Below are 23,758 nucleotides of genomic sequence, written 5' to 3'. Positions count from 1 at the left end.
GGTAACCCATGATCTTCACTACACAGAAGGAATTCAGCTTCAATCATCAGGTCTGACGCACACAACTCAGCTGCTATCCGATCATGGAGTCTTCCTACACCGTTAACGGACTGCAGTTGACTCCAGCTCCTTTGCAGTACTTGATGAAGAACCGGTGACCAGTCAATAGCTGCGTCATCTGCATAGACGTCCACTTCACCGCTGAGCTGTCCCACAGCAGCTGCTAGTCAGACATCGAGTCCTCCTTTGCGAGGTCTCGCTCGTTGGGTGTTGTTGTCATAGCAATACTAGACATATTTTCCTCTAACAGAACTGAGTTGGGTATGACGTTTGCCACTACACAGCCCGAACAGGTAAGCCGGTTCGGTATCCACTGATAACTTGCGGGTTCATCAGCCTTTTCACGCTGCTAAGTCTCTCTCTCCCTTAACCCGAGCTGCCCGTGAAGCAGCTCAAGTAAAAGAAGAAGAAGAAGAAGTCTCTCTCTGCAGTTTGCGACACCGTCTTACATGACCAGTCTCCAGGACATCAAGTCATACCGCAAGATTGACGAAGTCAAGCTCGATAATACCCTCCTTTTGCCGCTCTGGATTGAAAAGACGGATGATCGTATAAAAATTACAAAAACCGCAATTACTCACCGAAGGCAAATATATTATCGATGCCTTGAAATCCGAAGTATTTGCGTTGATGGTTGGAAACCTTGCAAACCAGCGACTATATAAAATATCTTATCAATTCAGCAAACACCTTAGCAATAGGGAACCATTTCTGTTGTGTTGGTTCTGACACCTGGAAGAGATTTGATAGATGTCTGGTCGACATGAAATCACCCCTGTGAATGTCGCCGGTTGCCAGTACGGAATACTCTGGTCCGTGCCAAAAGCGAAAAACGAAAAAAAAAAGAAATTCGCCGGCGCTGATATTAACGAAAACTTTGGTTTGGGGATTTAGCAACAATACATCTCGCGTGAGCTTTCATTACGTCTTATCAAATATCTAAAGAATTCACTGAAAACTGCTGCAAAAGTTATCAAAACAACCTTAAAAGTTGTATTTCAAATATAGAATATGTTGCGCAGCCTACGAATATTCTAAATCGAAAGAAGTTGCGACAAGTTTATGTCAGTTTTTGAATTTTTTTTATAATAAAACTGTTAGCTTACATTTTGTTTCATACGACGTAACGAAAGCTCACGCGAGACATACATAAACCAATGTACTGCACCAATTGAAAGTTAGCTCGTACCTACTGAAAGAATGCTTGAGAGCGCACAACTTTGTTATCGACGCATACTCAAAGTAACGTGCGAACTACGATAATGTTTGTTGAAATTTTTATCTAAAGTCAGAAACAGATTTTTAGCCCCCTGGCAGACGTAGCAGAATAACGAAGTAGTTTTAACAAATTGAGGAAAATCGTGTACAGCATTTGAAACTTGTCAGATTTTCTATAAAATCTTAATTATATCGACCTCAAACGACCATTTGTACGATAGTTAGCATCGTGATTTTACGATTCTTGCGAATCTTCATTTAGAGATTCACTCAGACAGGTCTTTCACTCACAAGAATAGATCAATGACTGACTTTGTTTTGTTTGTTTTGCCTAGTGCGGCCAAAATAACAAACGTAGTAATAGAAATTGGTTATATTTTATATATCTTCAGTGTTGCTGAATACAACTATTTTTTAATTTTATTTCATTACATTTGTTTTAATTTTTTTTCAGCATATCCTTCGTCTCACCTCTATTCTCAGTTGAAACTTTCTACTTATCGACTTGGGTTTTTTTAAACAAGATTTTTGCTAACCGAATCTCTATCATCTTAATTCTACATTCCATTGTCCATTGCACAGTGGTGCATAACATCAATCTAACTGTATGAAATCAATAGCAGCATATTTTAGTATCAAAATTTTTGCCTAAGGGGTCCACCGATAGCGAGATAAAAATGCTTACTTTTTTGTTTTTCAAATTGGGATTTTGATGTCTTCGACAAAGTTGTTTATCTGATTAAAATACATAAGTTTGTTGAATACGTCAAAGTCCTATCACATCACCCTCAGAAGTTACAGTCAAAGTTAAAAAAAATCTCTTTAAAAATAAACAGTTTTTTGAACCTGACACGTTATAGATTGGATAAAAAGGTTCGCTGTCTTTGAAACAAAGTTGTAACAAGTCACGATCTACATTTGTCTCATACATTATGATGGGTTTAGAAGTTGCTGAAGCCCTATAGAAAGCATTTAGTGTATTTTATTGGCAATTTTGGAAGGCTCGTCCATCGAAAAGTGCACATTTACGCAACACCCCCTTTCTTGTGATTATTTTTGATGATAAGCGAAATCATTTCCATTTGAAATTAACGGGAAAATCGGTGGAACTAGTAGAGATTTGAATGATTGAAAATACACTTTTTATATAAAAATTACCTATTTTACTTATAGAAAAAACGTTGAAAACATTTAATTTATTAATGAAGTGTTGAAGTTTTCTTTTGATATATTTTGTTTTATTAAAAGACATTTTAATTAGATTTCTCTAATCATTCGAACTTTAAAAAAAAATTAACGAAACTAATCTGATAAATTTGGTAGAGCACTTAATCAGTATTTGATATGTTTTTCTCTAAAACAAAATTTTATTTTTCAAAAAAAACCTTCATCTCAATTCTACAGTTCTACAACATAAACAATAAGCAGAAGTTGGCCTCGAATATGCGTTTCTAAGCCAATTCCATCTTTTTCCATTGATAGGCCGAATCAAAACAAACAATCAGCAGCAGCAGTATTAAAAATCGGCGCTTCCTACGCAAATCCCATCTTTACCCTCCGGGAAGTCAAATAGAAACAAACAATCAGCAGCTGCCTTAAAAATCTGCGCCTATCAAGCCAATCCATATTTTCCCCCAGAAGGCCAAATCACATCAAACAATCCGCAGCAGCAGCCTTAAAAATCTGCACTTTCTATGCCAATTCCGTTTACCCACCGGAAGGTCAAATCGAAACAAACAATTAGCAGCTGCCTTAAAAATCTGCGCTTCCTAAGCTAATTCCGTCATTTCCACTGTACGAAATTAATAGCGCCCAGAGATGAAGAGATAGACATTTGACGTCTTCAGCAACATTGTTCAATTTTACAAGGAGCATATTCTAGTATCAACATTTTTTCCGAGGGGTCCACCGATAGCGAGATAAAAATGCTAACTTTTTTGTTTTTCACATCAGGGCTTTGATGTCTTCGACAAAGTTGTTTATCTGATCAAAACACATAAGTTTGTTGAATATGTCAAAGTCCTATTACATCACCCTCAGGAGTTACAGTCAAAGTAAAAAAATCTCTTGAAAAAACAATTCTTCGAACCTGACAATAACTTTTCCAGGTACTGGCGTTGCAAAGAAGGCAGGCAGTCAGTGGTAGAGCCTAAGATGCCGGAAGTTGAATATTTCTATTTACAGCAATCTTAAGAGTTTGTGTGAATTTGGTGCCAAAGTTGTTCTAGTGATCGTCAAGAAAGCACAAAATGATCCGGACGTTATGACAGAGCTGAAGGTGCAGCTTTCAAGGTACTGAGACTGTCAAGGTGACGGGCAGTGCTGGAGTCATAGATCGTAGAAGTTCGATTCCTCTTTGGGCAGATTAAGATTTTACAAAATGTTAATTGTTTTAGTGTGTAATACATCGAAGGATATGTAATTTATCAGGATTGCCGAACTGTAGAGATCAGATAGGCGCAGATAAAAATAATGTTCAAAATAAGCAGGCACCAGCCCATTAGTAATTATTGTGTAAAATCATTTCCATTCGTCAAGTAAAAATCATCCAAATCAGAAACCAGCAGATCTTTTGGATTTTATCGTTAATCCTACAGAATCAGAATCAAAGATCAGTTTGTGGATTCAGAAACATCATCATGATCCGCAATTCGGGTCCATGATCAAGGTCTAGGATCAAAATTTTGAATACGGATCCGGATCAAATTCCAGGATCCAGGTTCAAGGCCCAGGATCAGAATTTGAAAACAGAATCTTGACGATTATCCTGGATTAACATCAGTTTTAGCACACGCTCAGGACTTTACGCTACGTGTCAATGATCATCATACATCGATTGACTAACCCAGCGTAGATATCATCCGGACCATAGACTTTTGTTCTGCTGAATCAAGCATTGATTCGAAATTAGCTAATGAGCTTGATGGTCGAAAGACTAAACACGTTCCATGGTCATTTCTGCTTCTGTTCCACGTGTATCACATCGTTACGAAGAAGCTTGAATTATTAAACCATGGCAATGAAATATAGTTTAAATGAATGAATCAACAGGTGGTCAGTTTTCTCCGAAACTAACGTAATTTTGATAACTTCATCAGAATAATTTCCTTATTCGATATTTTTTCGTATAATTCGTGGAAATTCATAAGCGTCTGTGCGTTGGAAAATCTTACTCCGTCAGACAGCCTACAAAGAACTCCCAAAAAAAGGCTGACAACCGATTTCTGACCAACATGCAGACCACCCGAGATAATAATGACCACAATAATGATTGTTGCGCATTACTTTCCCGAATGAATTTGCTTCATTCATTGAATGCCGAATTTCGGTGTGTGGGAGGTAGAGTAAAAAAATAAAACTGTCGTAACATGAAGCAAATTTCATGCCCGACGAGACCTTTCTCCAGAACGGATGTCTCCTGCTAGACAAGATTATCTATTCGGTAGTTTTTATTTTCGTATTCGTTAAAGGGGGAAAACCCCACTTCCGCGATAAAGAAGTTTTTCTGTCGGCCGCAGCATTATGAGCGATACGGATTGTAGCCAGACAACAAATGATAACAAAGTTAGCAGAAACGATTGCGTCTCGGAGCATCAACGAATGCCACCAGTTCCGGTTGGAGGGTAACCGACTGTGTAAGATGTATAAAAGTAACGGAATACCACCGATGAGATAACGGGGTCCCATTTCCGGACGATCATTCTGGGACCAACATGAATACAATTTGGGGGAATTTTGACTAACGTAGTTTATCACCTAGTAGAAGGGTTAGAAAAAGAAAAACACCATATGACTGTAATTGACAATTTACCGAATTGTCCAAATTGTAACAATTATAAAATTATAAAAATTGTAAATTTTTTTACAACTTTTCGAAATTGAAAAAATTATCAAAATTGTAAAAATTGTCAAAATTGTCAAAATTGTCAAAATTGTCAAAATTGTCAAAATTGTCAAAATTGTCAAAATTGTCAAAATTGTCAAAATTGTCAAAATTGTCAAAATTGTCAAAATTGTCAAAATTGTCAAAATTGTCAAAATTGTCAAAATTGTCAAAATTGTCAAAATTGTCAAAATTGTCAAAATTGTCAAAATTGTCAAAATTGTCAAAATTGTCAAAATTGTCAAAATTGTCAAAATTGTCAAAATTGCCAAAATTGCATAAATTGTCAAAATTGTCAAAATGGTCAAAATTGTCAAAATTGTCAAAATTGTCAAAATTGTCAAAATTGTCAAAATTGTCAAAATTGTCAAAATTGTCAAAATTGTCAAAATTGTCAAAATTGTCAAAATTGTCAAAATTGTCAAAATTGTCAAAATTGTCAAAATTGTCAAAATTGTCAAAATTGTCAAAATTGTCAAAATTGTCAAAATTGTCAAAATTGTCAAAATTGTCAAAATTGTCAAAATTGTCAAAATTGTCAAAATTGTCAAAATTGTCAAAATTGTCAAAATTGTCAAAATTGTCAAAATTGTCAAAATTGTCAAAATTGTCAAAATTGTCAAAATTGTCAAAATTGTCAAAATTGTCAAAATTGTCAAAATTGTCAAAATTGTCAAAATTGTCAAAATTGTCAAAATTGTCAAAATTGTCAAAATTGTCAAAATTGTCAAAATTGTCAAAATTGTCAAAATTGTCAAAATTGTCAAAATTGTCAAAATTGTCAAAATTGTCAAAATTGTCAAAATTGTCAAAATTGTCAAAATTGTCAAAATTGTCAAAATTGTCAAAATTGTCAAAATTGTCAAAATTGTCAAAATTGTCAAAATTGTCAAAATTGTCAAAATTGTCAAAATTGTCAAAATTGTCAAAATTGTCAAAATTGTCAAAATTGTCAAAATTGTCAAAATTGTCAAAATTGTCAAAATTGTCAAAATTGTCAAAATTGTCAAAATTGTCAAAATTGTCAAAATTGTCAAAACTGTCAAAATTGTCAAAATTGTCAAAATTGTCAAAATTGTCAAAATTGTCAAAATTGTCAAAATTGTCAAAATTGTCAAAATTGTCAAAATTGTCAAAATTGTCAAAATTGTCAAAATTGTCAAAATTGTCAAAGTTGTCAAAATTGTCAAAATTGTCAAAATTGTCAAAATTGTCAAAATTGTCAAAATTGTCAAAATTGTCAAAATTGTCAAAATTGTCAAAATTGTCAAAATTGTCAAAATTGTCAAAATTGTCAAAATTGTCAAAATTGTCAAAATTGTCAAAATTGTCAAAATTGCCAAAATTGTCAAAATTGTTAAAATTGTCAAAATTGTCAAAATTGTCAAAATTGTCAAAATTGTCAAAATTGTCAAAATTGTCAAAATTGTCAAAATTGTCAAAATTGTCAAAATTGTCAAAATTGTCAAAATTGTCAAAATTGTCAAAATTGTCAAAATTGTCAAAATTGTCAAAGTTGTCAAACTTGTCAAAATTGTCAAAATTGTCAAAATTGTCAAAATTGTCAAAATTGTCAAAGTTGTCAAAATTGTCAAAATTGTCAAAATTGTCAAAATTGTCAAAATTGTCAAAATTGTCAAAATTGTCAAAATTGTCAAAATTGTCAAAATTTTCAAAATTGTCAAAATTGTCAAAATTGTCAAAATTGTCAAAATTGTCAAAATTGTCAAAATTGTCAAAATTGTCAAAATTGTCAAAATTGTCAAAATTGTCAAAATTGTCAAAATTGTCAAAATTGTCAAAATTGTCAAAATTGTCAAAATTGTCAAAATTGTCAAAATTGTCAAAATTGTCAAAATTGTCAAAATTGTCAAAATTGTCAAAATTGTCAAAATTGTCAAAATTGTCAAAATTGTCAAAATTGTCAAAATTGTCAAAATTGTCAAAATTGTCAAAATTGTCAAAATTGTCAAAATTGTCAAAATTGTCAAAATTGTCAAAATTGTCAAAATTGTCAAAATTGTCAAAATTGTCAAAATTGTCAAAATTGTCAAAATTGTCAAAATTGTCAAAATTGTCAAAATTGTCAAAATTGTCAAAATTGTCAAAATTGACAAAATTGTCAAAATTGTCAAAATTGTCAAAATTGTCAAAATTGTCAAAATTGTCAAAATTGTCAAAATTGTCAAAATTGTCAAAATTGTCAAAATTGTCAAAATTGTCAAAATTGTCAAAATTGTCAAAATTGTCAAAATTGTCAAAATTGTCAAAATTGTCAAAATTGTCAAAATTGTCAAAATTGTCAAAATTGTCAAAATTGTCAAAATTGTCAAAATTGTCAAAATTGTCAAAATTGTCAAAATTGTCAAAATTGTCAAAATTGTCAAAATTGTCAAAATTGTCAAAATTGTCAAAATTGTCAAAATTGTCAAAATTGTCAAAATTGTCAAAATTGTCAAAATTGTCAAAATTGTCAAAATTGTCAAAATGGTCAAAATTGTCAAAATTGTCAAAATTGTCAAAATTGTCAAAATTGTCAAAATTGTCAAAATTGTCAAAATTGTCAAAATTGTCAAAATTGTCAAAATTGTCAAAATTGTCAAAATTGTCAAAATTGTCAAAATTGTCAAAATTGTCAAAATTGTCAAAATTGTCAAAATTGTCAAAATTGTCAAAATTGTCAAAATTGTCAAAATTGTCAAAATTGTCAAAATTGTCAAAATTGTCAAAATTGTCAAAATTGTCAAAATTGTCAAAATTGTCAAAATTGTCAAAATTGTCAAAATTGTCAAAATTGTCAAAATTGTCAAAATTGTCAAAATTGTCAAAATTGTCAAAATTGTCAAAATTGTCAAAATTGTCAAAATTGTCAAAATTGTCAAAATTGTCAAAATTGTCAAAATTGTCAAAATTGTCAAAATTGTCAAAATTGTCAAAATTGTCAAAATTGTCAAAATTGTCAAAATTGTCAAAATTGTCAAAATTGTCAAATTGTCAAAATTGTCAAAGTTGTCAAAATTGTCAAAATTGTCAAAATTGTCAAAATTGTCAAAATTGTCAAAATTGTCAAAATTGTCAAAATTGTCAAAATTGTCAAAATTGTCAAAATTGTCAAAATTGTCAAAATTGTCAAAATTGTCAAAATTGTCAAAATTGTCAAAATTGTCAAAATTGTCAAAATTGTCAAAATTGTCAAAATTATCAAAATTGTCAAAATTGTCAAAATTGTCAAAATTGTCAAAGTTGTCAAAATTGTCAAAATTGTCAAAATTGTCAAAATTGTCAAAATTGTCAAAATTGTCAAATTTGTCAAAATTGTTAAAATTGTCAAAATTGTCAACATTGTCAACATTGTCAAAATTGTCAAAATTGTCAAAATTGTCAAAATTGTCAAAATTGTCGAAATTGTCAAAATTGTCAAAATTGTCAAAATTGTCAAAATTGTCAAAATTATCAAAATTGTCAAAAATGTCAAAATTGTCAAAATTGTCAAAATTGTCAAAATTGTCAAAATTGTCAAAATTGTCAACATTGTCAAATTTGTCAAAATTGTCAAAATTGTCAAAATTGTCAAAATTGTCAAAATTGTCAAAATTGTCAAAATTGTCAAAATTGTCAAAATTGTCAAAATTGTAAAAATTGTCAAAATTGTAAAAATTGTCAAAATTGTCAAAATTGTCAAAATTGTCAAAGTGGTTACAAAAACTTACCTAATTTGTAGGTCTTAGGATTGTCTATTATTTTCAATATGGTTTCAATATTATGACAGAAACTTATGAAGTTTAACAAAGTTGGTTAAAATTATTTTAAAAACACATTGAGTGAATGCATTTAATAGCTCAATCTTTTTTTTTAACATCGAATGAAACCGTTTTCCTACTCAAAACATGATTGAATGGTGTAATTTCCAATCGAAATAAACAAAAAATGCATTTCTTTTGCAGGTCAGAAGCTGCACGACATGCCAGGATTTCTCACGACGCCTCAGCCTTTTAGCTAAGGATGATGATAATGACGATGATGATGAGTTTGGCAATGGTAGAAAGCATAAGCCAAACGCTCAACCAGTCAGCCAGTGGGAAGACAACAGAAAATAAAAACCAAATCTGCGAATATTGAATGGGAAACATAAAAAATAACCTAGCGGTTTACTTTTTTTATGTCGGTTGCTTGCGGAAACTGCATCTCGTCGAGAATATATGGAAAAGTGCAGTTCGATGCCACCGCGACGCCGCAAGGAACTCTTAAATGGCGGCGAGGCTCCGGTGAAGGAACTTAAATCTGAAGCTAGCGAAAAAAAAGTGCGGTAGTCTTCGCGGCGAGTCAGGTTGATCGGATCAATATCAGCCAACAGCAAGGAAACCGAAATAAACCAATCGAACGAATTATTGGTTTTTGTTTTGTTTGCTGAATCGAAACGAAAAAAAAATTGCCAGAAAGCTTCTTCTCAACAGGACGAACAGTGGCTGGCCGGGGTGATTGATTTGCCGGACCGCACGCAAAACTGATGGATGCTGATTGGTTTGTGCTATTGGAGATAATTCGAAGATGTGCAGGCAGTGTTAAGGCGATTCAATGATTACTTTTTAGACTTCAAATTCATTTAACGAAGCTAACAAAATCTCAATTTAAATTTATTGAATCGAGAACATCAAAGGAAAGCCGTCAATATTCAAACTGCATTTTATTTTCTAGAATTCAAATTATAAAGCAATCTCAAAAATTAAATTTCTTAGCAAACAAACAAATGTCTAGTGATAGAAAGATTTCATGTTACTAAAAGAGAAATAAAGAAACAACTATTTTGAAAGAAATTCCTAATGTGTGCGTATATATTATGCAACTTAATACTACCAAGCTTGGGTTCAAAGTGCCCAAGATGGATTCCCAGACCTTCCAGGTTCATCCGACCACAGTATATTATGTACTTAGTTCATCGAACGTAAGTTAAAATTATTTTGGTTTAGTTTTTTTTTTCTTTTTAAGTCATCGTCTTTTTTAAAACAAAGTGATTTAAATGAACAATTTTAATAGACTATTGGTACAAAGAAAAATGTTGTACCTGAGACCTGACAACTTGTTAAATGAAGACATAGGCTCCATCGCCCAGAAATAACTAAACGCAAACTTAAGTTGGTGGCAACATTAATTCGTTGCAAAGTCAGAAAACCCATTTTATTTATCCTTAAATACAACGATTTTAAGAAAGAGCGCGACTTACATGTTAATTAATGCCACTGGCCACTCTCGGAAACACCCTTTGGCCAACGATCTTCTCGCTGACCTGCTGCGGTTCGCTCTTGTTTTCCTTTGTGCCGATTCCCGCACGTGGGTGCGCAGTACGGAATGGATCGAGCATTTGGACCAAAGTCTCCTGGCTTTCCTAGGGAAATAATCCTTTTCGTACAGTGAATGCACGGTGCTGCTCCTCTCGTCGAACTCCGGTAGCGATTCTGCCTCGATCGAATCCAAAAGCTGTACTTTTGTTTAGCCTCGACAGCTGTTCTGGTCGGGACAACTCCGAAACCTGTTTCGATGAAGCGCCAGCCGGCTGGGTTCCAATGACGTTTCTCTCCGGTGCACTGTCATCTGCACCAAAGTTTTCACGAGACGGAATGGCCATCCCGAAGGTTCCTCCTTTCTTTAACACGCTCATTCCTGCTGCGAAGATCCCGTCAGATTCCAATTGGATCTCAGTCACGGAAGCTCAGTAGATCACCTTCCGGAAGCAACGAAAATTCGAGAGGTCTCTCGAATTGTCAAAACTGCGGCGAATGTCGAAAGCCCTGACCTCACAGATCCGACGCAAACGGATCCGGTACCCAAGGGTCCGAATATGGGCGAAAGATCCGATTCAAAGCTCCAACGTTGGTTCCGGTTCAAGCCAAGGAACCAATTTGAAATCCGCGGTACGAAAGCTGCGGTATAAATATCCGGTGGGAAAAATGTGGCGGAACTCCTTCAACAAAGGGTGAATTTGAAGCCCTTCAAGAAAAAAGGAGTCCTATTGGGACGGAAAAAGTAGGGTTAGAATTTGTGATATGCGCTGCATGTGACCTCTACTCACTTCCGACCCCTTTTTAGTGTAGTCTTGTCGAGCTTGCTGCCCGTTCCTGGACCGAATGTAACCGCGAGTAGCCGGTGCGATCTTTTCGCATTGAGCGCCTTTCGCGAATTTTCCTTCCGAAGAATTGCTTTTGGCCTCGTTTAACGCGCGTAGCCTGGAATAAGAGCTCTTTTAACAAATGCTAATGGCCTATTTAATCTGCCGCTTACTTCCAATTTATTTGGTCCGCTACGTCTGTTTTCCTCTTCAGGGACAGAAATAATCGCTTTCTGCGATCGGCGTTTAATTTTCGGCGGATTTTTGTGGAATTTTCCACAACACACACGTTACACAATGCTGCGGTACTCGCACTACCAGCAGCATGCGAGCTTCAATAACGTACCCGGCACACAACTTAACAGCGTCGATCTTACTGGGCGAATGAAAATTTTTCCCGGAACTTTGGTCGTCTCTCGTTCAATTGTGCCAACCGCGAAGAATAACAGCGCGTTCGTAAATTGATTTTTTTGGGTGATGCATCAGTCGATTGATTTGTTTGGTAGATGTCAAATCACTTTCCATATGCTTTTGCATACGTTTGTTTGGAATTTACGAACGCCAGCATCGATAAAAAAAATCACTTCGATAGAAAAAATCAATTTACGAACACGCCGTAAATCTGTCGTGGGTGACGTTTTCCACTGACGTTTCTTTCGGCAGACGTCTACTCGATGTCTGGCTGACAAGCCAAGAAGATACCAAATTCGTACGGTTGTTTTGGTTCGGTGTTTTTATGTTTATTTTTATGCATCAGTGGTGCTTTTCGTGTGTGCACGCTATAAATTGTTTGAAAGGGAATGGGTAAAAAATAAATAGTTTGCGCATTTACTCAAAAAACGTATCGAAAAAAAAATCAAATGTAACAAACTTTCATCAATTTTTTAGCCTCAATATTGAGACAAAATTTGGTTTTAACTGCAAGATAGTGCAGCCATCTACAACTTGAAACTGGAAAAAAGTGTGGTTTACTAACAAAATAAAAAAAAAAATGATTTCCAACCTATTTTTTCTGATTAAAAATTAATCCCGAATGTTTATTTCATCATTTTTCGTCATTCTAATGAAGAAACTTAGTAATTTGATAAAGAATTACAAATCAAATATTTAATTCCTTAACGCTAGAGGAGCATCTCTTAAAACTCCCATTTTAAAACCTTTGAAATCCTTTGGAATTCTGGAAAGTTCCTAAAATGCAGTTATCTATTCAAATAACTCGTAGAAGCATTATTATTCACTTCAACACAGTAAATTTTTAAAACTAATCTAGTTTTTTGTTGGAAAAACTCAAGTGGTTCTAATCTTATTTCGCACCCCTTTTCCACATTTTTGGTCCTCAACGCCAATTGCTACGTCCAAAAAAGTAAACTTATGCTTGATTTACCCGTTAAGCAATTCAGAACAATCTGTGAAAGAAACTTTTCGTAATTTTCAATCATTCATATTTTAACATGCAAAACACATAGTGGTGCTATTCTTATTTCGCTGGAGACAAGAATCTGTTACTTGAACAATGAAGATCATCAGCCAAAAAACTCGGAAACATAGAAATTGACATTAAGTCGATAACTCAAAATGAACTAATACGTGGCTATGTAGTTCGAGGATAAAATCTAGCCTAACAAATCTAAAGGGTGTAAATTCACTGACTGTTGGAACCATCGTTAAGGAGAACTTTAATCAATTAAATCCTATTTGTGGTTAAATTTTATCAATATAATACTATAAATTTGTTTGGTAGCTTGACAATATAATAGATTTTAAAATTTCAGACCTTCTGTGATGTTTCATCAGGGACGTCTTCATCATATGCTAATTTAACTGTCATATTTGAAGTTGCTGCAATGACACAGTGCCCCATATCCATGTATGTTTTGCTCGGATCAACTCACTTTACGTTATGCATGATGATTGCAGCTCTAGATTTTTATTTCGATGCTCATTGTCCTTCTTTTGTTGTATTGTGGCGTCTATCCCTTAACAAGTTTTATTTGAAATTGTATTCTCGATTTATCTTATCAATTCCAAATTCGAAAACCTATCTTTAAAAACATTTCGTAAATTTTATATTTCTAATTTTTTTTCATTTTGGTTATTTTGTTAGAAATATTTTAAATCATTTTACTCAATTTTCATATCGCCTTAAAATTTCTCATTTAAAAAATGTTCAAAATAAGCCACCTTGACGTAATTGTGATTAAGTAATCATCTCATGTACCCATCTATATCGATAACAAATCGATTGCCTCAAGTGACATCTTTTATCACTCTGCTGCCATCAACACCCCGAGTTGTTTTCGTATCGACGCCTTTTACCCTTGTTTTTTCGCCATACGGTAGTCAATCTGACGGACTGATCGTTTCGCGCTGCAATAATTTAGGTTGGAAGGATAGGCGCAAGCCGCGTTTAGCACAGAAGCACAAGAAAATGGAAATTTTCACCTGAAGCACTTTTCTTTCTTCGCCAAACATGTTTGCTGTTGTTCGGATTAGATTTTTGCTACCAGACCGACTGGTGGTTGGCTTCCTCAACTAGAAATGAATAAATTGTTGAAATAAAAGATTAATAATAATATTCACATTTTGAGAATTTGAGAATTTTGAGAATTTTCAAAATATTCAAATATAAAAATGTAAAAAAAAATATTTTAAAACAGACAACTTATTGTCAAAGATTTGGAATCGACCTGCGGGTGGCTGTCAATGAAAGTGTTCTGCTTGTACCTCCTGAAGAGCAAAGTTTGTGCCCACCTCTTGACGACTATCGAAAGAACAAGAAAGCTGATTGCTACCCTTTTTGAACCGTCATAACAACCTGGTGAAGTGTTGACCATCTTTTCCAGGGTAAAGAGAATACAAGGAAAAGGTACGGAAGGGAGAAACTTTGTATTTGAACACACTCGTATCGATTTGACGTTGCAGGTTTACTCACTGGCACACGCGTTCAGCTGTTGACAGCAGAATTGGGGTAGGTTCTTAGCAAAGATATTTGCTTCAGGTTCAGTTTTGCATGAGTATTTGTTGAGCACTGATCGCTGTTTAATGATAGATAATGTCTTCATTAGTTGAGAGATTCGTTCACGTTCGGTCAACAATTGAATTTTTGAAAATCAAAATGGATTTTTTCCCAAACGATCAGTAACCTGAAACCTGACAGTTTTCATATCACTATGTTTATCAAATATTGATGACGGCAAGCAAATTTATATAATATAAACGGATATTACTGCCGCGTTTGATTCAGTGAATCACGAAAGTGGATCAGGAGCTACCTGTGGATTTTGTTTTTTATTATATGACAATTTGCTACAGGGGTCTTAAGATGTTCTTCTAAATTCCAAATTTGGTTTAGAATTTTTTATGTATATGTTTAAAAAGCTGATTTTGAAAGATTTCCGCGTTTAAAATCAAATATTTTGTCAGATTTTGGTAATTTGACTCGTTAAAATTTTAAAATATTCCAATTTATATTGTTATCAGTCATTGGTAGCTGATAAAGTAATAAACTTATATAAGAACTGAAAACTGATTTGTTTATTTTTTTGCATTACGTTTGATTTTATGAAGGATACAGATTTTCACTCGATTTTCTAGATTCATGGATACAGTGCTTTTAACCCTCTAAATAAAACCCTAATTTGTTTGGCTGAAGAATTCTCAGATGTTGTATTTTGAGATTGAGTTTTGTTCTACAAAAAACCATATCGATGGTAAATAATTGATTCATCATGCAAAATATTTGTAGGCAAGTTTTTTAATTCATCATTTTCAACACACTTCGATTCAATAAAAAAAATCAATCCAAAATCTTTGTTACTTCAAAGGCTACTTATGTATATGTTTTTTTTTCTCTTAAGGACGAAAAGCTATATGACATTATGTATTCTGAAACTTCGAAAATGATGAATTATGGTAAAATGCATGATTTGCTGGTTTAAATAACTTCTCTTAGCTAGAGCGAATACGAATAAAATGAAAAATAACTCTTCGATGCGGTTTAATTGAAAAAATACAACTTTTTCTGACATTGCAAAAGGACGCTTTAAAATTATTGATATTAAATTTATTCAACACCTTAATTGATGACTGCAATCATCCTTTCGGTTTGATATTCTTTTGAAATATCATCAAATTCTTGATTTTTCTTAGAACTGGAAAAAATTAAAAAGAAAACTAATGAATATTTCTCTTAGAGGTCAAAACTACTCGTCGTCGTCGTCGAGAAAGTTGATAATTGATTAGAAACGTTTATTTTCAAAATCTTTGTAACATTTTACGAACTTTTTTTTCTTACAAAAAAGGGGACAAATTTATTATTTGATTTTTTACCTGTTTTCAGGTGTTGTTCTAGTTTTGTTAGTCAAAATCAGCTCTTTCTTTTTTACACCTCAGAAAAATGTGATTTTCTGCCTTGAGCTATCAGGAACCAATGCTTCTTCCATGATTTTTACATACATTATATACATTTTTTTTTCTTTAATCTTTTAATTTTAAGTTAACTTTTGAAAATAGGTTTTCATCTAGTTTTTTAAATAATGAATTAAAATTCTCAATATCAAATACTTAAAGGCTTTCTTAATTGATGTCCGAAAATGTTGTAACCTTATTCATTTACATTTTTAAAAAGTGTAGAATTATTTTTTTAAAGCAATGTATCTCTGAAACTAAATTAACTCGACCAGATCTGAATCCTTGACTAAATGAAGGATAGCAAATTGATTCATGATCAGTTTCAATTGATGGGTAATTTGTTTATTAGTTATTAAAGACCGATTTTATCCTAAACTGACCAATTTTAAAGTTTCCACACGCCATATCACTAAAATTAGTGTTGATAAGAAATATCTAACAAATGTTTATACTACAGGCAGACGAAATCTTCCAAAATAAGTTTTTGAAGCTTAGGCACAAAAATGCTATTTCTCTGTTATCTTATATATTAAAATGCTCTTGGGCTTTATCGACTTTTTTCGGCGAGTTTTAATATAAAAAACCAATTTTTACCAGTTGTCCAGACGTTTCGAGCTACTATGGCTTTAGCTCCTCTTCAGTGGACACTAAAATTATAGTTTTCTTTAAACATTCAATCTTAACTTCATTTTTAATTGGAACTTACAAATTACTGGCCATCGTCTAAACTAATTTGATTTTGGACAGTTTGTTTTGTTTTTTGTATACATTTGTTTGTCAGTGTCTGTGTTAATTTAGCAATGACAGGGTCGTAAGCAGTTTTAAACTTCAATGAATTAATTTGTCTATTGACTACATTATCGTCACCTCTTAGCCTAATATAAAACGTTTCGGTTGTTATTCTTGTGTTGTATCCAGCAACTCCTTCTAAAATTTTGGTGTTTTCAAAATCAAACAAATGTTCATTCTCAAGACTATTTTATGTTACATCGGTGAAACTAGCCAGTTTTTAGAAAAACATAAAACAACATAGAACAACTGTATCTACAAAACAAATAAGCACAGGTTTAGCGCAAAATAAACATGAAATGGAACACAACTCGAACAACTTTAAGACGATTTTCAAAAAACTTCACAAGCTCGAAGAAGTTGAAGACGTTTAGATGAAGTAATATATTTTCCAGCGATATTTTCAGTAAAATGTAAAACGAAGTTTACCGGGTCAGCAAGTTTCTTTAAAATCGCTTTAAAAAATTGGGAAATTGGGAATTGTGTCCTTTAAGGAATAATAATAACCCTTTTTCCATACATTCTTCATTTGTAACTATTTGAAACACGAAGGATTAAAATTTGATTTCATTCATTTAAATTTAAAAAAAAGTGAAAAATCTAGAATGAGACCTTGGAATCTCTGGAGTTCCGAATCATTTAAATATTTTATTCCAGAATAAAATTTAGATTTAGAAATAAAACTCTTCGACGGCAATTCAAAATTTGAAAATAATTGCCGAATTGATAAAAACAACACGATATTTCCGAATCACTATTCAGGAAAATAGAACAGAATAATGGAAAAATATCAGAATTTTAAAATCAGCTTTGAATTCATAGCATTTATTAGGTCAATGGCTTCCCAAATATTTGCTTTTTCGGAAGCAAAATGAGGCAGTGTACAGCATATCCCCCTCACTCTTCCAAAGTGACCGTTTTTTTATCACAAAATTTTCACAGTGCCGTATTTTTACTGATTTTACCGATCAGCTCATATGAAATTAAGATAAAAACATCATAAAATGAATTGACATTGAGAAGTTGTTAATAGTTCATTTCAGCCTTCGTTTTCAGTTTGTTTTTATATTTGATGAATGTTTACGTTTGGCAATGCTCCTGCATGTTTGAAAAATGTGAATACTGGCAAAAATTTTGAATGAGTAAAATAAAAAATAATTCAAAAAATAAATTCAAATAAATTACTCAACAGAGTTCGTGCAACAAAATTGCATACTATCTACTTAGCACAAAACCGATTAATCGAGTCAATTTTTGACGAAAATAAAAAAAAAATAAAAAAAGAAATAGTTCCCATCTTCCACATTTTGTGTTTTGCTCTTGTAATTGTTCAAAAATTCCTTCTCTATATCTCAAAACCGGAATGTCTTACAAGTATAAAATTTATATACATACAGTTGCGTTCAAAAAAGAATGAAATCGCATGAAGCTGCGCACCCACATCCGATTTTGACAAGCTGCCATTTCTCTCTCGGTTTATATTTTTTCATGAAAATTTCACACAATCTAGTTCAACTATCCAACTAACACTCCACAAAATTTGAAGTCTTTTCAATGACGAGAAACAAAGATACAGCTTTACCCGTAAAAAAGGGAAATTTGAAGTTGATTCACTAAATTGGCTGTATCTCTAACAATTTTCATTGAAAAATCTTGAAATTTGGCCCAAAGATGTAAAAATATTTGTTCTAATATCAGGCCAAGTTTCGTCAAAATCGATGAACGTGATCAAAAATGGTGCTGGGTTGAAGATGAGGTTCATTATCGCCTAGTAGACGATTTCATTCTTTTTTGGACGGATGTTTGTATGGAAAACATCGTAATCTATGTATTCTTGGTTTTTTCTTCCACAAACCCAACATTTATTACAAAGAATGTTATAAATTGATAGGAACTTCATCCTTGCTTTGTTTAGAAATAGAAATTGTTCCAACAGAGCTGGTATTGAGACAAAAGAGCGAATAGAATATTCGCTTTATCTAATTGTGGATCAAATTTGTTTATCGGTATGATTATCAGGTAATTTCTGAAACTCTGTTCTTCTTATTTTGAACTCTGTTGAAACATTTTCTCTTTCAAAACAAAGGACGAATGAAGTTTTTAGCAATTTACAACATTTTTTGTGATAACCTTTGGTTTTGTGAAAGAAAAAACCAAGAATACATGGATTACGATGTTTTGCATACAAACATCCGTCCAAAAAAGAATGAAATCGTCTACTAGGCGATTATGAACCTCATCTTCAACCCAGCACCATTTTTGATCACGTTCATCGATTTTGACGAAACTTGGCCTGATATTAGATCAAACATTTTTACATCTTTGGGTCAAATTTCAAGATTTTTCAATGAAAATTGTCAAAGATACAGCAAATTTAGTGAAGTATCTCCAAATTTTCCTTTTTTACGGGAAAAGCTGTATCTTTGTTTCTCGTTATTGAAAAGACTTCAAATTTTGTGGAGTGTTAGTTGGATAGTTGAACTAGATTGTGTGAAATTTTCGTGAAAAAATATAAACCGGGGGAGAAATGGCAGCTTGTCAAAGTTGGAAGTGGGTGCGCAGCTTCATGCGATTTCATTCTTTTTTGAACGCAACTGTATATAAAAAGCAATTTCTGTATGTTTGTTTGTTTGATTGTTTGTTTGTCCTCTATAGACTCAGCCGTCTTAAGAGCTAGAGGTCTGAAATTTTGCATGAATGCCCATTAGGACCAGGAATGATGAAAAATGTTTTCAGATTTTCGGATGACCCCTTCTGAAGGGGGCCGTCCATACAAGACAAATATTGTTTTAGCGATATTGACTTAATTTTTCGTCAGATTGTGTTAAAAATTAGCTCATGAGTGTTTAAGAAGACGAGCAATCGATTTCAGGTGTCAAGTTTTGTATCAGGGGTCAGCCAAAGGGGTCGTCCATATTAACTGTTCGCTGTTTTTGCGATATTGACGTTATTATACATCGTATTCAGATGAAAATTGGTACACGATAGTTTTGAGTGACGTGCTATCGATTTGAGGTATGAAATTTAGTGTAAGGGGTCGGCAAAAAGGGTCGTCCATAATAACTTTCCATAATGACGTTTTTATTCAACGGATTGGGATGCAAATTTGCACATGGGAGTTATTAGAAACAAACAATTGATTTGACTTATCCAAATTTAAGTAAGGGTTCGGCCAAAGGGGTCGTCCATATTAACTATTTACTGCTAATGCGATTTTTTTATTTTTTTTTTATTTAATTTTTTTTTCTCGATGTTATACATCGGATTCAGATGAAAATTGGTACACGAGAGTTTTGAGGAACGGGCAATCGATTTCACGTATTGAATTCAGTGTAAGGGTAGGCAAAGGGGGTCGTCCATATAAACCTTCCAATATTTTTACAATATCGTTGTTATCATACAACGGATTGGGTTGAAAATTAGCTCTCGGTAGTTTTCAGGGACGGACAATCGATTTCAGATGTCAAATGTTTTGCCAGGGGTCGACAAAAGGGCTCGTCCATATAGATTTTTTTTCACTGCTTTTAGTAACATTGCCGTTGTTATGCATTGAATGGCTTTGAAAATTCGCACACGGGAGTTTTGAGGGAAGGGCAATCGATTTCATATATCAAAGATTGTATGAGAGGCCACCGAAAAGAGTTCAACTTTTTGGCAATAATTGCGTTGTTCTGCAACGATCGAGTCAAAATTTATACACGGGGATTTTTGGCACATTCGATTGAATCCTGATTTCAAATTTAGTAGCAGACGACAGAAAAAGTGATCGTCCAAATTTTTCGCTATTATTACTAAACAATGAATTTGGAAGTGCATCTGGAAAATGCTTGGTAATTGGCGTATTCATACAAACTGTTCATGACATAATCCAAGTTTAAAGCAAAACAGAGTTCGTATGGGATCAGCTAGTGTTCTATAAAAATGAAGAACAAAAAAAAAAGAACAAAACAACAAAGCTGTTACCTCAACAAATTTTAACAATTTTAATTTTCGAGTTATTGAACTTTATTTGAAAAACCTTACAAAATGTGTTTTGAAGATTTTCTTAACACTTCAAAATGTTTCTCACCTGAAAAAATTACTATAAAAATATTTATTCCAATATGTCAATTGTTAGAGTATAACATGAACTCCATAATGCCATATTTTGAAGGCAATAGTAAACTCTCATTTTTTTTTTTAAAGAAGTAGTTTTCCAAAATGTATGATATGGGTATAATTGATCCCAAGAGTCCAAAAAGATGGATTTTTCAACTGAATGGATCGTGATCATTTGTTATCATAAAGTTACTAATATCTGACCAATAAATAATAATTATCGAGTAATTATCTGTTTAGAAGAACTAAAAATGCTGTATATATCTAAAAGCAAAGAATTGCACCTTAAAGTATGCAATGACATTAGAGTAGAAGACAAACTTTTATAATTCTCTTTGTCTGATACTTACAAACTGTGAAATGAGAACTAATATGGCAACAAATAGTCAACGAATTTATATCTTTGGATTTTACTAAATTTTTGCCTAGGGTCAGGGCTCAGGGCACCCTGAATAAGGGATCAAGTCTCCTTTAGTGAAGGATCCAGTTTCCTGGAATTTGAAAAAAAACATCACAATTTTTTTAGTCTCACGAAAATGCCTCTAGCTTATCTATGAGTTCATATATCGTTCTACCTTTAGGAGCATATTAACTTGAAATTATACGCTGTCAGAAAATGCAAAAGCCGGCGAGTAGCTAAATTTTCCCAAAAAGATATGCCGAAAATAAAAAAGGGGATCAACTATCCCCATCCTCCCTTATATGACTTAAACTTGGTTTTAATTTGAAATATTTTCCAAAAACTGCACTTAAAACTCAAACCCAATCCTCACAGGGTGGGGTGGACCAAATTTTAAAATTTAAGTTGCACTTGAATCCATAGTTATCTGAACACATTTTTTGAATTTTGTGCAAAAAAATTTCAATGTAGTTAAAATTAACAGATTATCCTTTCATAAATGAAAATCCTAGGAAAAAAATAATCCTTTTCTTCGCTTGTTGACCGTTTCACTTTTAAAAGTGTGGAAATTGTGAAGCGTGGAAAACTATCGAACAAACCACCATTCAGCGATGCTACAAACGTTATGCTCTTACAACCTGCATCGTCTTGATGTAGCATCGCTTAATCCTTGAAGAAAGATGCATGTTTTCCACATGCAGCTCGCCTATGTTCCTTCCTACAACCAATGTTGACTTGGTAGCAGGTTCATGCAGAGCGCAACATTCGATGCAACCGCGTGACGTTGTAGGGTTATGTTTCACCACACGGCTTCTGGTCGTGCAATGTTTTCGATGCTGCTGCTGCCGCCGGTTGATGTTTCGCCTAGCAAAGGCGCATAACTTTATGCTGTTTTCTACCAAACAGAGGTTCAGTTTATCTTCGGACGTCGCGCCGGTTAGACGGGTTATCCGCTTTCAAGCTCCTTTGAAAATAGTGTTTCGAACACTAGTTTTCCGCAAAACAGAAACCGGCTCGGGAACTACCGACGGAAAAGTTCGCAAGGATTTTGGCCACGCCGCCCGCCGTGAGGCTTCGTCAAGTTTTGAGTTTGGGGGTTTGTGTTTATTAGTTTGAAGTAAGGGTTAAAAAACCCTCCCCGAACACGTGTGACTAGTGATTTTGGGGGGAATCGGAATTCCTGGCCTGGCTTTTCCTTAGCTTCCCGGTCCGTGCTACAAATTTAATAGTGATGAATCAGCTGTAACAATCAGGTTATTTACCAGATACCGGTCTATGTTTGGGGGAATGTGACGAGTTGACCTTTGACGTCTTGCGTCGCGACGGCATATGCTCCTGGGTGTATGTAGAGTAGAGCCGTCGTCGTATGTCGTCTAGTGGTGCATAGCTTTAGGTGCCGAATAGAAGTTAAAAAACACCGAAGACCGGAAAGAAGCGCGACGGGAAAACCAAAACCGAAAACCAAAGACGCGCCCGGTGGAAAACGCCGGAAAATCTACCGGCATTAGGTATATGCCACTCGGAAGAGATATAGCAAGAAAGAGAGTCTGAAGAAGAGTGCCATTTGTGAGAATGTGATGCATCGTGTCGTGTGATTCGGAGGCAATTAAAATAGATGAATACCGGGTGAATCGCATATATACTAAAATCGTGACTGCATTTGTCTATTTTTTTTTCTTCTTCAATCAACGCACATAAAAGATAGGTACTTACATAGAAAGTAAAAAATCTACATTCCCAAAAAGTTTAAGTATCTAGTTCTAACTTACAGTGAAACAACACCAAAATAAAAACAACTAGGCATCAAGTGATTAGATTTACCGGTGCGGATCGGAAAATGTTTAAAGTGACACAGGAATTCGGTGTGAAGTAATGTTGATTATCTTTTGGGGCACTATTTTTTTTTCTTCTCCCTTGTGAGCAATGCAGCAGCTGTTGAACGCACCTGATCATATGGTACGTAGCGTTATGGTTGGTAAATAGTTTCGGATTGTCTGGTGTACCTGTTCGAAATATCATAAAAAAGTATCCCCATATTTTGGATTGGAAACAATGTTTTGTTTAGAACCGTTTTACGTATTTGAAATATGCCTGATTTAAATACAGGACACCTATTGCAACTGAGAACAATCGTCATCAGCTGTTTTATAATCTACAAGTATCATTTTTAGCAGTGTTGGATAATCTTCATGAATAAAGTTTGAAAGACTGGATTGTTAAACAGGATGGCCACAGAACCTGGAAAACAGGGAATTTAAAATTGCACTGGAAAAACCGGGTATGTAGACCCAAAACCGGGAAAATTTTCAAAAGGAAACCGAAATTCAGTTTTGGTTACAAGATCAGGGATTCAACCCAAAATTCAAAATGAAGAACTATAATTTCAATTTCCAAGACAGAACAGTTCAAACAATGTACAAGAAGAATATCATGAGTTTTGAAATTTATAAACTACTATGATCTCTCTCCAATTACCCCTTTAATTATAAAACAAATTTACCGCAAATCAGAGTTTGAAATTGCCTCGAAGAATGAAATGTGAAATTCGAAAAAAAACTGTTTTAATTTGTTCAAGTATGTACACCATTAATCATTAAAAAAAACCTTTCAATCATATAAAAACTAGCTGATCTCGTACGAACTTCGTTTCGCATTTAACTTTAAAGCTGATGATTTTTTATTTGGTTTGTAATTGGAACGAATTTGCACCAAATGCTCAAAATACTAAACAGAATATGCAAGCGGAAATTTTAAATAAGAAATTGATTGACCGTCGAAAAGAACACCCGTGTACGAT

General features: G+C 33.6%; 1 protein-coding gene across 7 annotated transcripts in view; it reads left to right on the top strand.

Annotated features, from left to right (window-relative positions):
- The first annotated feature begins 21,893 nt into the window (after nucleotides 1-21,893).
- LOC129743875 (uncharacterized) overlaps nucleotides 21,894-23,758 on the top strand; it is a 107,153-nt gene continuing 105,288 nt past the window's right edge. Inside the window, exons 1-2 of one of the 7 annotated variants that reach the window (XM_055736101.1) lie at nucleotides 21,894-22,057; nucleotides 22,733-22,917. The gene's annotated coding sequence lies outside the window, so the exon portion shown is untranslated. Of the gene's footprint in view, nucleotides 22,667-22,719; nucleotides 22,918-23,758 lie in introns of all 7 variants that reach the window. The other 6 variants (XM_055736102.1, XM_055736103.1, XM_055736099.1 and 3 more) reach the window with 6 other exon arrangements.

This window comes from Uranotaenia lowii, chromosome 2, assembly GCF_029784155.1.
Source record: "Uranotaenia lowii strain MFRU-FL chromosome 2, ASM2978415v1, whole genome shotgun sequence".
Taxonomy (NCBI): Eukaryota; Metazoa; Arthropoda; class Insecta; order Diptera; family Culicidae; genus Uranotaenia; species Uranotaenia lowii.
The sequence above is the reverse complement of the archived record's forward strand: the minus strand, read 5'-3'. Positions and strand labels throughout refer to the sequence as shown.